General features: G+C 42.9%; 1 protein-coding gene across 6 annotated transcripts in view; it reads left to right on the forward strand.

Annotated features, from left to right (window-relative positions):
• Positions 1-15,630, forward strand: part of nrxn3a (neurexin 3a) — a 189,936-nt gene that overhangs the window by 24,994 nt on the left and 149,312 nt on the right. The gene's annotated exons all lie outside the window — the stretch shown is intronic.

Raw genomic sequence — 15,630 nt, forward strand, 5'->3', positions numbered from 1 at the left:
GCCAGCCCAGAGACTTAGTCTCTCCAGCGTGTCCTTGGTCATTCCCAGGAAGCTAATTTCGCCCATTTATATCTTTCGGTCATGACCCATAGCGAGTGACCATAGGTGAGGGAAGAAATGTAGATCGAGGGATTAAATTGAGAGCTTCAACTTTCTGCTTAGCTCCTTCTTTTCCACAACAGATCAATACAAAGCCTGCATCACTGGAGATAGTGGACCATTCCACCTGTCCATCTACTGCTCCATTCTTCCCTCACTCATGAACAAAACCCCAAGATACTTGAACTCCTCCATTTGGGGCAGAATCTCATCCCGACCTGTAGAGGGCATGCCACACTTCTCCGACCGAAGACCATGGGCTCAGATTTGGAGGTGCTGATTATCATCTTAGCCACTTCATACTCTGCTGCAAACCTCTCCAGTGAGAGTCGGAGATCATGGCTTGATGACACCAACAGAATTACATCATTTACAGAAAGCTGTGATGCGATACTGAGGCCACCTCTCTGCTTCGGCTGCACGTAGAGATTCTGACCATAAGTTATGAGCAGAATCGGTGACAAAAGGTAATCTTGGCGGACTCCAACTCTCACTTGAAACGAGTCTGAATTTCTGACAGCAGCAAATTCAGTCACCAGACGTGCAGTGATCGAACAGCCCTTATCAGAGTGTTCAGTACCCCATACTCCCATCACCTGGAATGCGAGCAAAGTGCTTTTGGAGATTGGAGGTAAAACTCTTTCTGACAGCGGATTCTTCCAGATGTTCCCATCAGACCCTCATGATGCATTTGGGCTTGCCACATCGGACTGGCATCTTCCCCAACATCGGCACCAACTCACCAATAGACGGTGACCAGTTAACAACTCAGCCTCTCTCTTTACCCGAGTGTCCAAGCCATGCAGTCTCAAGATAAGACAACCACAAAGTTGATCATTTAACTGCGACTTTGGTCATCCTGGTGCCAAGTGCAGACATGGTGTTTGTTATGGACAATGGGTGATGAGCACAGAAGACCAGTAATAGAACACGGCTCGAGTTCTGATTTCGGGGGGCAGCTCTTCCCATTCACTCTGTACCAGGTGTCACTGTCATTGCCCACGTGAGCATTGAAGTCCCCCCAGCTAAATAATGGAGTTCCCAGAGGAAGCATTCTCTAGCACCCCTTATAAGGGCTCCAAAAATGGTGCTGTTTGGTGCATAGGCACAAACAAAAATTGGGACCCATCCCGCCACCTGAAGGCGGAGGGAGGCTAGCCTCTCATCCACCAGGGTGAACCTCAATGTCCAGTCACTGAGCCAGAGGGGAATAAATATAATCACACCTGATCGGCCCCTCTAACCGTGTCAACTCCAGAGTGGATGAGAGTCCAACCCCTCCGAAGAAGACTGGTACCAGAACCCAAGCTGTGTGTGGAGGTCAGCACGACTATATCTAGTCTGAATTTCTCGACCTGACACACCAGCTCAGGCTCCTTCCCTGCCAGAGAGATGACATTCCCATGACTAACCCATCCCTTCTGCAGCTAGGAATCAGCTCGCAATAACAAAAAATACAATTTGAAGATGCATGTTCTTTAACAATAGTGTTTTAAGACAATATATAACCACCAGTTATCCAGTAGCAAGGTTACTTTTACTTTTATTTCACTGCCTGTTGTTTTTCAATAGTACAAAAAAAGAATTTCCCAAACGAAGTCCACTAACTGCTCATGAGAATGCCACTGCATGAAATATATTAGTAAACACTATGATGAATTATATCAATCAATGTACTTTTTCTTCTCCCTGTCTGTGTGTCTTGGCTGTGGCTGCGGTCTCTCTTCTCCCTTCAACTCCACCTGCTCTTCTAGCTAAAAGCAAAGGTACAGCTTTTTCCTAATCTTTCCTTTTTCAACATTATGAAAAGCAACACTTGCTCTGTGAGTGAATGGGACCACATTATAAATTCAATAATGTCTTTGATCTCAAAAGTGTTTACACATCTGTGCTGTTTTTCCTCTCTCATGGCTTCTTGGTGAAATATTTAATTTGCATTTCAGTCAAACTTAATTGAAGCAGAAAGAAATGTGTCTTAGTTTGTGTTTTCTCTGTGTATATTTATTATTTATTTGTAAATATTTTTTTCTGAAGGTTTCCCTGCGTGAACTGGGCCAAAAGATATTTTTACAAACCCAATTTAACAGCACTTTTATATTTTCAATTATGTTGCATTTTCCTCAACTCAACAAAACAGTCACCAGTTTTTTGCTGTTTGCTGGAAAACATAACAGGACAATAAATATTTTATATTTTTAGTATATTGAGAAAACAGCTATGCTTTTTCTTTTTAGCATTGTTTTTACACGAAACTTCATTTACATCTGGTGTGATTGGTATTCAGATTTTAAGATGACTCTTTGCCCAGTCATTGCAGCAAGTTACAACACCAGTGACACAAATCCATCTAACTCATGTCCCCAGAGATGGAAGTAAGTACAGTACATACAGTGAAGAATATAAGTATTTGAACACCCTGCTATATTGCAAGTTTTCCCACTTAGAAATCATGGAGGGGTCTGAAATTTTCAATGTAGGTGGATGTCCACTGTGAGAGAGATAATCTAAAAAGAAAAATCTGTCACGACCCATCAAGACGGAGGGAGGACCCAAATGCAGGAGTACATGGGAGACGCAGAGGTAATTCTGGAAAAAACGTTTATTTTTCCAAGGTCGAGGATCGGACAGTCAGTCAGGTACAGCAGCGGTAGTCGGGACGTCGGGCGTAGAGAGCAGGTCCACAGGAAGGCAAGAGTCGGTACACGGGAGATCGATCAAAGCAGGCAGGCGTATCAAAGGAGTCAGGCTTACGGGGTCAGCCGGAGAACAGGCGGAGGTCAGTAGAAACGGGTTGACGATCAGGGATACGGGAGTGCTGGAACGGGGCATGAACCGCAATGATCTGGCGCCGGACCAGTCGTCCCCATGGTCCTATATACACAGGGGCCAATCAGCCAGCATGAGGCAGGTGTGTGCCTCCCAATCAGCGCGACCGCGCGGGCACCCGCGCAGCCAGGGCTGGACTGGCAGGATCATGACAAAATCCAGAAATCACAATATATGTATGTACATTTTTAATGATTTATTTGTGTGATTCAGCTGCAAATAAGTATTTATTATCTGAGAAAAACAATGTTAATATTTGGTACAGTAGCCTTTGTTTGCAATTACAGAGGTCAAAGATTTCCTGTAGTTGTTCGCCAGGTTTGCACACACTGCAGGAGGGATTTTGGCCCACTCCTTCACACAAATTTTCTCTAGATAAGACAGGTTTCTGGAATTGCACTGAGAAACATGGATTTTCTATTGGACAAAGATTTTCTATTGGGTTTTGGTCTGGAGACTGTCTAAGCCACGCCAGAACCTTGATATGCTTCTTATAGAGCCACTCCTTGGTTTTCGTGGCTATGTGCTTCAGGCCATTGTCATGTTGGAAGTCCCAGCAATGATCTTCAATACTCTGACTAAAGGAAAGCGGTTGTTCCCCAAAATCTCACAATACATGGCCGCGGTCATGCTCTCCTTAATACAGTGCAGTCGTCCTGTCCCATGTGCAGAAAAACACCCTCAAAGCATGATGCTACCACCCCCATGCTTCACAGTAGGGGTGATGAACTAGGGATGGAACTCATCATTCGTCTTCCTCCAAACACCGTTACTGGAATTATGACCAAAAAGTTCAATTTTGGTCTCATCTGACCACAAAACATTCTCCCATGACTCCTCTATATCATCCAAATTGTCATTGGCAAAGTTAAGACGGTCTTTGACATGTGCTGGTTTCAGGAGGGGAACCTTCCGTGCCATGCATGATTTCAAACCAAGAGGTCTTAGTGTATTTCCAACAGTCATTTTGGAAACGGTGGTCCCAGGTCTTTTCAGGTCATTGACCAAGTCCTGTCAGGTAGTCCTGATTCCTTACCTTTCTAAGGATCATTGAGACCCCACGAGGTGATATGTTGCATGGGGCTCTTTTCCGATTGAGATCGACTGTCATGTTTAGCTTTTTTTCACCAAGCTGCTTGGCAATTTCTCCATAGGCATTTCCAGCCATGTGGAGTTGTACAATTTTGCCTCTGGTGTCTTTGGACACCTTTTTTGTCTCTGTTATGTCACAAGTTTGAATCTTACTGATTGTATGGGGTGGACAGGTGTCTTTATGCAGCTCGTGACCTAGTAGAGCTCTGAGATCGACAGACTCAGGTGAAATAGTGGCGCGCAGAGTCAAAAGAAAACATGGTGAAACAGCATTTAGCCATTATGGTGCACATAAACGAAATAAGTTCCCAACAGAGGTGATGTCAGCCCTAAATTTTTAATTTCAGGATGAAAATTCTTCTTTTTTCTCATGCTTTTTCTAATTCTAATATTTCTTGCATTGTAAACTGTTTTTAATTGTACTTTTATTTTTATTATATATATATATGTTGCTGTCATTTTTATTGTTTTTCCCCATTTAAATGTTTTATCTCTTTGTATTCAAATCTTTTCAATCACACAAAGCACATTGAGTTAACTTGCATGAAATGCGCTATATAAATATGTTTGCTTTCTTTTGATTTGCTTTATGTGTCAACCCACTAAGATGCATTCTCTATCATGAGGCCAAAATTAAAGACATTAATTATTTGTGGAGTAATCATCATTTGTATCACTGTAGTAATGCTAATTAATACCAGCGCTGTGTTTGCAGCCTATTGAATTGGCTGTGAATGTAACGATAAATCCAGATTTTAGGCAATCAATTACAGAATTTGTCAAACATAAAAATGCCACCTGTGATGTGACGTTATGACTATGCATAAAAATAAAACAATCCACTACCTTTAGTGGTGACACAGTGGGGCAACTGTAAAGGTACAGGGTTCAATCCCAGCCCGCCTGTGTGGAGTTTGTATGTTCTTCCATGTCTGTGTAGGTTTTTTTACGGGCACTTTGGTTTCCTCCCACATCCCAAAAACATGCAACATTAGTTGGACACTCTAAATTACCCCTATGTGTGATTGTGAGTGCAACTGTTGTCTGTCTTCATGTGCCCTGCAATTAGTTGGAAATTTGTTCAGGGTGTAGCTTGCCTTCTGCCCATTGACAGCTGGGATAGGCTCCAGCACTCCCACAACCCTTGTGAAGATAAGTGGCAAAAAATGGATGGATGGATGTATGGACTACCTTTTGTACTCCAGAGCACAAAAATAGAAAACACAAAACAAAAAGACAATCCTGAAATAACAAACAAATCTAGAAAGACCTCCCTTTTTTGATAAAGTTACATGTGATCCTATCCATGCTCACTTTAGCAAAATACAAAAGCATAGAACATTCCCAAAAACCATAAAGCAGTAAACACCGGATGGAATTTGCCCAAAGAGTAACAAGACACATACTGGAAAAATACTTCCAACAGTGTCCATGCGAAGTAGATGCTGGCGGTGTTGGTGGATGAGCAGTTTAGCATTTGTCGAATTGGCGGATTGTTTCAGATTAACCCTAGATTTGCTGATAGCTGAAACAATTTGAAATTACTTGGGAAATGTCCAAGATGCAGAAAAGAACATTGCGTAAGAAGTTCAAATCTTAAAGCCCCAACACAAAGCATGTATGGCTGTTGTCAAAAAATTTACCCAATTAGTCAAGCGCTGACAGATGACCAAAAGGCTTGCATTCTTGTACTCACACTGAAGGTTTCAATGTCAGAGAAATGAGAACATAAAACACACAGCTGCACATAAAAAGATCAGTCCAGAGCACATCAAAACAAAAAACACAGCTACACACAAAGACACAACGCTTTTATTAAAACCACAAAAAACACAGAAAAGACAAAAAATAAAACCGAAAGCTGCACAAAGTCATGACTGCAGGTTGTACTTACCCCATAACGATCAATTTTAATAATTCAATACCAGTTTTACGTTGAACTCAAGACACTACTAGTTACCGTTAACTTTGAATGCACGCAGATAATTATTCCAATCTAATATTATTTTCTCTTCTGAACCTCTAGTTGGTCTATTTCTCAGATTTTGACGGCTGCCTTTTCTCCTATTTTCCCTTATTGAAATCTGTTTTTGTACAGGTCTCATGAACAATCCACTTTCACCAAACTCTTGATTAAGATTCCAGCATTTGTTTCTCAAACACCACACGAACACATAAACGTACACGCAACATCAACACAAACGCTCACACAAAGTCCTTTTTTGTAGCCAAGTGGAATCTTGTGTCATTAAGATGTGAAGTATGGATCTGAAGGGAAAATGCGCTTTGTTGATCACATCAATGACAAGAAGCACACACAGTAGGTTGTGAGTGCGTGTGTGTCCTCTCTCCAATGGCCACAACAACGTAGAGAGGATGTTGAAATCAGTTAAATTTTATGTTTACTCACTTGTAGCCATTTCATTGGGAAAAGTCAGCATGTATGAAGCAAACAAAAACATCACACATCTATTTAGAAACAATAGATATCAAAAGCAGTCAAACTGACCCCCCAAAATATACGGCAAATAGGCTGGTTAATTAATTATTAATCTATCTAAGACAGATAGATAAATTGCCAATGTTTCTTTCGGCTTGTCTGTTAGGGGTCGCCACAGCGTGACATCTCAGATGAACGCTCATATTTGTTTGGCACAGTTTTTACGCCGGATGCCCTTCCTGACGCAACCCCTCTCGTGGAGTCGAGGCCCCAGTGGCATACAAACTCACAACCCCTGATTTACCAAACCAATGCTCTAACCACTGAGCAATGGGGCCTCTTTGATAGATTGCCAATGTAAATTATGTCATTCCATACACCATGAATATCTTCCAAGTCTCTATGATACCATCTGGTCACAGAAACAATGATCAAGTCTTGAAAATACTGTATGTATTGTTACACACCTCAGAGCATATCACACTAGTGTGTGTGTTTTGAGAATATTTGTTTACAGATTTTTGGAAGGAATTCATCAATACTCATTGATACAGTAATGAGAAAACACTTTTTAGTGAAGCCCATGCTTGGTTAGCTTCTCACACCCACTTGAAAGAAATGCCATATTGTGTAGAGGTCTGTGCTAGCAAGCTTTGTATGCCAAAAAACCAGCAGTGGCATCCTATAAACAACAGAACCAGACACAGCAGAACAGGCAAAGCCCTGACAAATTTTTTTCTTCACTGCTTCCCTCTGCCATAGATTGTCTCTCTACTCATTGTGTTCCATATGTTTCTGAGCATGTACTTTATACTGGAGTGTTAGAGTTGCTTTTGTGTCACATGTGCCTGCATACACTACCCTCCAAACAAATTGGAATTCTTATATTTTCCATTCACTATCCAATTTATGTACTGCTTCTCCTAACTAGGATCACGGGCCAGGTGCACCATGAACTGGCTGCCAGCCAATTGCAGAGCTATTATATGTACCAAAAGCATCTTCTTCTTTTTCTTTTGGCTTGTCCCGTTAGGGGTCCCCACAGCGTGTCATCTTTTTCCATTTAAGCCTATCTCATGCATCCTCTTCTCTCACGCTGACTGTCCTCATGTCCTCCCTCACAACATCCATCAACCTTTTCTTTGGTCTTCCTCTCGCTCTTTTGCCTGGCAGCTCCATCCTCAGCACCCTTCTACCAACATACTCAATCGCTCACCTCTGAACAGGTCCACACCATCGAAATCTGCTCTCTCTAACCTTGTTCCCAAAACATCCAACTTTGGCTGTCTCTCTAATGAGCAAAAGCAAAGCAAAAGCACAAAGTGGCTTGAAAACAAGAATGTGACTCTTTTGTTAGTAGTTTTAAAGCAAGTGAAACAGACAAACCATTTGTTTTGAGTTTGGTACCTTAACCTTTCATTGCATGAAAATGGTAAAGTATAAAAAAAAAAAAAACAAGAGTACTGTAAGAGTCTAAATATAATTTGTTTGCTAAAATATTTCAGCAAAGATTTCATAATCTAGGATACATTATTTACAAATGGTTTGTTCTATGTACGCTGTTGATGACGAGCATATTGCTTTCTGTGGTTGTCAAAAATGCACATTTGTTTGTTACAGTTTGTGTTGTGATAACGTTATGAACCAGAAGAAGAAGGACAGTCAGACATGCAGTGGAAATATGGAAGGGCGAAATAGTGATCATTCTAGAGTTCTAACGCTCTACCATTCATTCATTCTCTATTTCTTTATTACTTCACTATGCTTTAATTAGGTAGCTTACAGTGGAAAGTTCATTCGATGTGGAATGTTTTATTTTGAATTCAACTAAACCGTTTTTCTTTAAACAAAACTCCTGCATCGGTGGATTATCTTTTTTGCAAGTGAAGACAAGGAAGAATGCGTCAAGCTGAGCCCATTCAGGATACTATAAGTGCTGTACAATAATTAATTAGTAAATGGAGTGCTCACTTCTATGTCTGTCCTTTATTTGATGACGTGAGTCATCACCATCCCACAAATTTGGAAATGAATGAACAAAATGAATGAAAGAAAGTCTAATGTGCATTCCTCCTTGAAAGACTATTGAGAAATAGATTAAATTAGAAATAAAAACAATATGGCAGCACGGTTAGTGGATGACCAATTAGCACATCTGCCTTACATTTCTGAGGACTCAGTTTCAAATCTGTCTCTGCCTTGGAATAGAGTGGAGTTTGCAAGTTGTTGCCGTACCTGCGTGGGTTTTCTCCGCATGTTGCAGTTTCCTCCCATATTCCAAAAAACATGTATTAATTGAGGACTATAAATTATCTGGAGGTGTGAATGTAAGTGAAAATGGTTGTTTGTTTCTATGTGCGCTGAGATTGGCTGGCCACCAGCTCAGGGTGTACCCTGCCGTTCACCTGGAGGTAGCTGGGATAGGCTCCAGCATGCACATGAACCTAGTGAGGATAAGATGAACAGAACATGAATGAATGAATATAAATAAAAATAAGATAGATAGAAATAAAAGGGTGCATGGTGGCGCAGCTGTAAAGTGTTGGCCTCACTGTTCTTGTGGTCCAGGGTTCATTCCCGGCCCCGCCTGTGTGGAGTTTACATGTTCTCCCCATGCCTGCGTGGGTTTTCTCCGCGCATTACGGTTTTCTCCCACATCCCAAAACCATGCAACATTAATTGGACACTCTAAATTGCCCCGAGGTGTGATTGTGAGTGTGGCTGTTTGCCTCGATGTGCACTACGATTGGCTGGCAACCAGTTCAGGGTGTACCCCACCTCCTGCCCGCTGACAGCTGGGCTAGGCTCCAGCACTCACGCAACACTTGTGAAGATAAGCGGCTAAGAATATAGATGGATGGATGGTTAAAAATAAGAAGAATATGATGCTCAAGGAAGCTAACCCAAATGAAGGATATCACATGAAAATAAGCCCAAAAGACCACTCACTAAATGAGCATTTAACAATAAATCGGGCACTACATGTTTTTTTTCTCACTCATCCATTTTCGCTTATCTGAGGTTGGGTCGCGGGGGAAGTAGCTTTAGCAGGGACACCCAGATTTACCTGTCCCTAGCCACTTTAGCAAGCTCTTCTGAGGAGATTCTGAGGCGTTCCCAAGCCATCTGAGAAACACAATCCCTCCAGTGTGTCCTGGATAGTCTCTGGGGTCTCCTCCCAGTAGGAAATGCCCGCACCACTTCACCAGGGATGGTTCTGGGAGGCATCCGAATCAAATGCTCTAGCCACCTCATCTGCCTCCTCTCAATGCCCGGACACCCTGTAGAGGTAACTAATATTGTCTGCTTGTATCGGGCATCTTGTTTCGGTCATGGCACACAGCTAATGACCAAATGTGAGAGTAGAAATATTGATTGACTGGTAAATTGTGACCATCGTCTTTTTCCTTAGCTCCTTCTTTACCACAACAGTCTGATACAAAATTCCGCATCACAACAGACACTTGTTCCATTTGTCACTCACTTGTGAACAAGACCCCAAGACACTTGAACTCCTCCATTTGGGGCAAAATCTCATCACCTGGAGAGGGTATGCTACCCTTTTCCGAATGAGGACCAGGGTCTCAGATGTGGAGGTGCCGATTGTCATCCCAGCTGTTTCACAGTAGGGTGTGAACCACTTCACCGAGAGTTGGAGATCACTGCTTGATGAAGCCAACAGAACCACATCATCTGCAAAAAGCAGAGATGCAATACTGAGGCCAGACAAACCGGATGCCCTCTATGCCTCGGCTTCGCCAAGAAACACTGTCCACAGAAGTTATGGATGGAAGGAGTGACAATGGGCAGCCTTGGTGGAGTCCTACTCTCAAATCCGACTTACTGCCGGCAATGCGTACCTAACTCTGACACCGGTCACACAGGGTCCAAACAGCGCATATCAGGAGGTTCAGTTCCCCATACTCCTGAGGCACCTCGCACAGGAAGGACATGGTCAAATGCCTTCTCCAAGTCTACAAAACGGATGTAACCTCGAGGACCCTGCCGATGGTGTAGAGCTGGCCCACTGTTCCACGACCAGGGCGAAACCCAGACTGCTTCTCCTGAATCTGAATTTCGACTTCCCAATGGACCCTCCTCTCCAGCACCCTTGAATAAACATTAACTGGGAAGGCTGAGGAGTGTGATCCACCTGTAGTTGGAACACATCCTCTGGTCCCCCTTAGATGCACGAGTAGGTAAAAAATGACATGGTGAGGTTATTTTCTTGAAATAGCTTAGTATCAATAATTAACATTTCATATTCCAGGAATTCCTCAAAATATGTCTTTGATATAGTGGCATTCACATTTTAACTGACCTTTTATAAATTTCAAGAAATTGTAGTTTTTGTATTACGACCCCAACATCCATAAGTGGGTCACAAATGACCCGCAGGCATTTTCTATGGAGTCCCATCCTTTGATTCTAATCAAATTTGGCTGTGAGGAATAAATTAACTACAGACCACACAGACTATACAGGAAGTGTCACGCCTCAGGAAAATGATTTTACACAGCAAGAGGTGATACGTGTAAGTATTATCGTCATATAATATTGTGTATGTTTCATAACTGTTGTTATAATCTACAGATTAGGGTACTTTATAACTAGCGAACTAAGATACCTAATATTACTATATTTAGTGTGTGTATATGAGTATTTATTTATATCACTCCATAATGACCAATTGAAAACATAACTCTTGTGTTGCCTCATCCAAGGTGTCATAACTGCTTGATACACATCTGAAATGGTCCAACAAATGCTCGATCAGGAGAGGCAATAAGGTTGGACTTGAAGTCTGAAATTTCTAATGATAAGGACCCAAACTATTGTCCAAGTGGCAGTGGCAGTCATCCACCTGGAAATCCAACTGAACCGGATCAGTCTGACACAGAAGATTCTTCTTGTGTGTCCTCTGAAGAAGAAGGTGTGCAAATCACGTCCAACACAATGAGTCAGAAGGGGTTTTATTGGAGTGACTTACCTCCCACCCAGGGCAGAGGACAAAGCCCCAATATCCTCAGAAGTTGGTCAGGGCCAGCACAAGCCCCTGACCACTGTCTCAACAAAAGATGTATGAAAACTATTCATCACTGATGATATAATTCAAGAGGTGATGAAGTGCATAAACTTGGAAGGATGGAGAGGAGCAACAGCTAGAGAAAAAGAATGGGATAATGTCACCAAATCTGAATTCATGGCCTTCATTGGATTTACCCTTATTGCAGGAAGTGATAATAACTCAGATGTATCAGTGAGCTGTTTGGGAGCCCTCTACATAATCCTATGTACAAAGCCATGATGGCTGTTGGAAGATTTGAAGAGATTCACCATAACTTGCACCTCCATGATAAGAGGACCAGAGCTTCCCAGCTGGAAAGACGTATGGCAGCTTTCTGCTATGTATGGGACCTGTTCCTAGTCCACTGCAGACAGCGATTCATCCCCACTGATTGTGTCACTGTGGAAAAACAGCTTTTGCCGTTCAGAAGTAGGTGCAAGTTTCTACAGTGGATGCCAACCAAGCCTGCCAAATACGGCATTAAGACCTTCTGGGATTGTGATCCATGCATCTCTTATGCAACAGATGGTATAGTTTACATGGGGAGACAACCAGGGGAAGGAGGTCAGAAGAATCTGGTGGAAAAATTGTCCGGCAGTTGTGTAGTAGACTTAAAACACAGGTCGCAACATCATGTATGTCAGAAAGAAAGGAAAGATTTCAAGACTGGCATCACCAATGCACGACGGCTCATCCTCAAAGAGCTGTCAAAGGAGCTTGTTAAACCACACGTGAGGTGTCAACTGGAAGGCCGCCCCCAACTCCAAAACCTGATTATTGAAGCAATGAAAAGGTGTAGGGTAACAAAGGTTACAATCCAGCTACAGGAAAGAAGCAAACATGGCCAACCAAAGAAAAATAGGTGTCAGATCTGCCCAAGTAACAAAGACCGCAAAGTCAACAATAGTTGTGGGAAATGCAAGATACCTGTGTACAATGATCACTGCCAGAAACAGGTAGTTTGTCTACCTGCATAAAATGATGAGACAAGAAGGCATAACAGGGAAAAGAGTGAGAAACCATCAATGATTGGACAGTTACAGGTACACACATTTGTACTCACACACACGCACACACACGCACACATATACACCATGGATGCTCACAGTTTTTTTTTATTGCTGTTTTGGGTCATTTTCTGTTTCAAAAATGTTAAAAGGTGAAAAATAAAGATATTTGAAACATGAGATCATTCTTGTGTGGTCCTAAATACAACACTAAATATTATACAAGTGATTATTCTGTCACGAACGAGGCTTGGGAGCGGACCCAAAAGCACGACTCAGGTTGTTGAGAAGCGGTGCGGAATATGCCTTTATTCGTTCCAGTATCAGAGATCAGTGAGTCGTTCCAAACAAATAGCAGGGTCAGAATCGGCAGGCTTACAGGAGAGTCGGTAGACAGGCGTAGGTCGGTAAAAGGGAGGTCGGAGTCAGGAGTTCAGAAGTGCGGGAACGAGGCATCAGTGGCAATGATCTGGCGAAGGACCAGTCATCCCCAGGATCCTATATATACACCGGAGTTCATCAGACCGTATGAGGCGCAGGTGTGCGTCTCCTAATCAGCTAGCCACGCCCAGCCAGAACTGGACACCAGGGACATGACATATTCTTAACCAAAATCACATAAAAACACTGATTCTAATGTGGGTCATTTTTGACCCACTTATGGAAGAGTACAGGGTTAAGTCAATCGTCTATCTAAGGATTTAAAAGGGGGACCACCAAACCAGTCTGCCAATCCAGAGGCACTGGCCCCCACTGTCCATACGTCCACATGTTGCAGAGGCATGTGAACCAAGACAGCCCGACAACATCCAGAGACTTGAGGAACTCTGGGCAAATCTCATCCAGCTCCAGAGTTTTTCCAATGAGGAGCTTTTTTCCACCTCGCTCTGCCCCTCTGTTCACCTTAGTGTCCAAGACATGCGGTCACAAGTCTGATGACGCAACCACAAAGTCGATCATCAAACTGCGACCAAGAGTTTCCCGGTGCCAAGTGCACATGTCAAGACCCTTATACTTAAACTTGGTGTTGTTATGGACAATCCGTAATAAGCACAGAAGTCCAATCATAGACAAAATTTGGGTCTGATCAGTAGAGGTGGTGGTGGAGGCCCGTAGCTCAGTGGTTAGAGCACTGGTTTTGTAAACCAGGGGTTGTGGGTTGTGTCCCACTGGGGCCTCCACTCCCTGAGAAGGGTTGTGTCAGGAAGGGCATCCGGCGTAAAAATTGTGCCAAACATATATGTGCGTTCATCTGAGATGACACGCTGTGGCGACCCCGAAAGGGACAAGCTGAAAGTAACCATCAGTAGAGGTGGTGGTGTGGGGTGTTTCAACTGATAATGCCCTTATAGCTTTCACTCTATTGCCCACGTAGGCATTGAGGTCACCTGGCAGAATGATGAAGTTGCCATGGAGAGTGCTCCCAAGCATCCCCTCTAAGGACTCCAAAAAAAAGGTGAGTACTAGGGGGGGAGGCCACCCTCTCGTCTACTGGGGTAAACCTCAACATACAGGGGCTGAGCCGGGGGCCAACAAGTATGCCCACACATGCTTGGCGCCTCTCACCATGTGCAACTATAGAGTGGAAGAGAGTACAACACCTCTCAAGAGGACTGGTACCACAGCTCAAGCCTTGTGTGGAGGGAAGCCCGACTATATCTAATCGGAACTTCTCAACCTTACACACAAGGTTGAGCTCCTTCCCTGCCAGAGAGGTGATGTTCCACTTTCCTAGACCAAGCTTCTCTAAGAGGGGATTGGATTGCAAAGGAGCCTGCCTTCAGCCACTACCCAGCTCGCAGTGCACCCGATCCCTATGGCCCCTCCCAAGGTGGTGAGCCCAAAGGAAGGGGGACCAACATTACCCTTTTGGGCTGTGCTTCAAACCCCACTTCTAGCCCTGGCTCCAGGCAGTGGAAGGCTTTGACCTGCATCTGGGTAAAGGAAACCTTGATCCATTAAATTTGCTTTGGGAGTTTTATCCAGTCCCTCACTTAGGACTGTTTGCCATGAGTGAACCTACCAGGGAAGCTCCAGACATCTTAGCTCTCAGGATTATTGGGACACACAAACCCCTTCACCACTTTGCGGTGATAGCTTCCAGGACGGTTTTTTGTTTGTTTTTTACTTCTCGGAGAAAACATACCAAATAAACAATAATCTGCTATTTCCTATAAGGCACCAATTTTACATTTTATTTTGGCTTTTCATGAGATTACAATTAGAGTGCTACACATTAAATCTCAATTTAATCGCTTTCTATATTGAAAGCCATACTATTAATCAAGATCTTTATGATTATGATTACAACTATAACTCTTCTCATTATTATTGGTATGAGAGGAATAGTAGTCGTAGTTGTAGGATTTTTTTTTCTAAGACAGAAGGACAAAACATTGTCATGGTCCTCCAATCGGTCGTAAACGAAAGCATTAATTAATATTTTCTCGTAAACTGTACCCACAGAATGTGTACATTATGTATATAGTACTATCTACTGATAAGAAAACATTATCAAATGAATATTTATTCACTTCTTCAAACCAAACATAATTTGGGGGAATCATTGTTCATGCCTAATTTTAGACCTCAGGTGTTCCTCAGTGTGTCTCATCTTCTGACACACAAGTACCAAACTATTAATGTAAAAAAGGAAGGTGCAACAGAGGGCACTTCTGCAATGTCACAAAGACCTGAACATTGAATGGTAACACATTCAGTCAAAGATGTCAGCCCCAATAGTATAATTGCCCTAGAGCAAGCACATTTGAGCTGCAAAACACTCCCCAGACGACATTTCAAAGAGGAAGTTGGGGGGTGCAGCACAGATGTATGGTTGGGGTTGGTGAGGTAGGGGAGAGAACATGCTTCAGGGGAAGAAAAACATGCTGCTGATCTGGGAAACGATTAAACCTAGATTCATACTGACACATTTTCTCTTCTCCCAGAGGGAGATGGCGCTGGGAGTCACAATATAGAAAGAAAAATGAGCAAGAGGGGAGGGAAGAAAGAGATTATGCGCGAGGAAAGACTGGTTATCATAATTAAATGGAATTGCATTTTATCCTTATCCTATTGATTTGTGCCAAGGGCAATGT

This window comes from Syngnathoides biaculeatus, chromosome 15, assembly GCF_019802595.1.
Source record: "Syngnathoides biaculeatus isolate LvHL_M chromosome 15, ASM1980259v1, whole genome shotgun sequence".
Classification (NCBI taxonomy): Eukaryota; Metazoa; Chordata; class Actinopteri; order Syngnathiformes; family Syngnathidae; genus Syngnathoides; species Syngnathoides biaculeatus.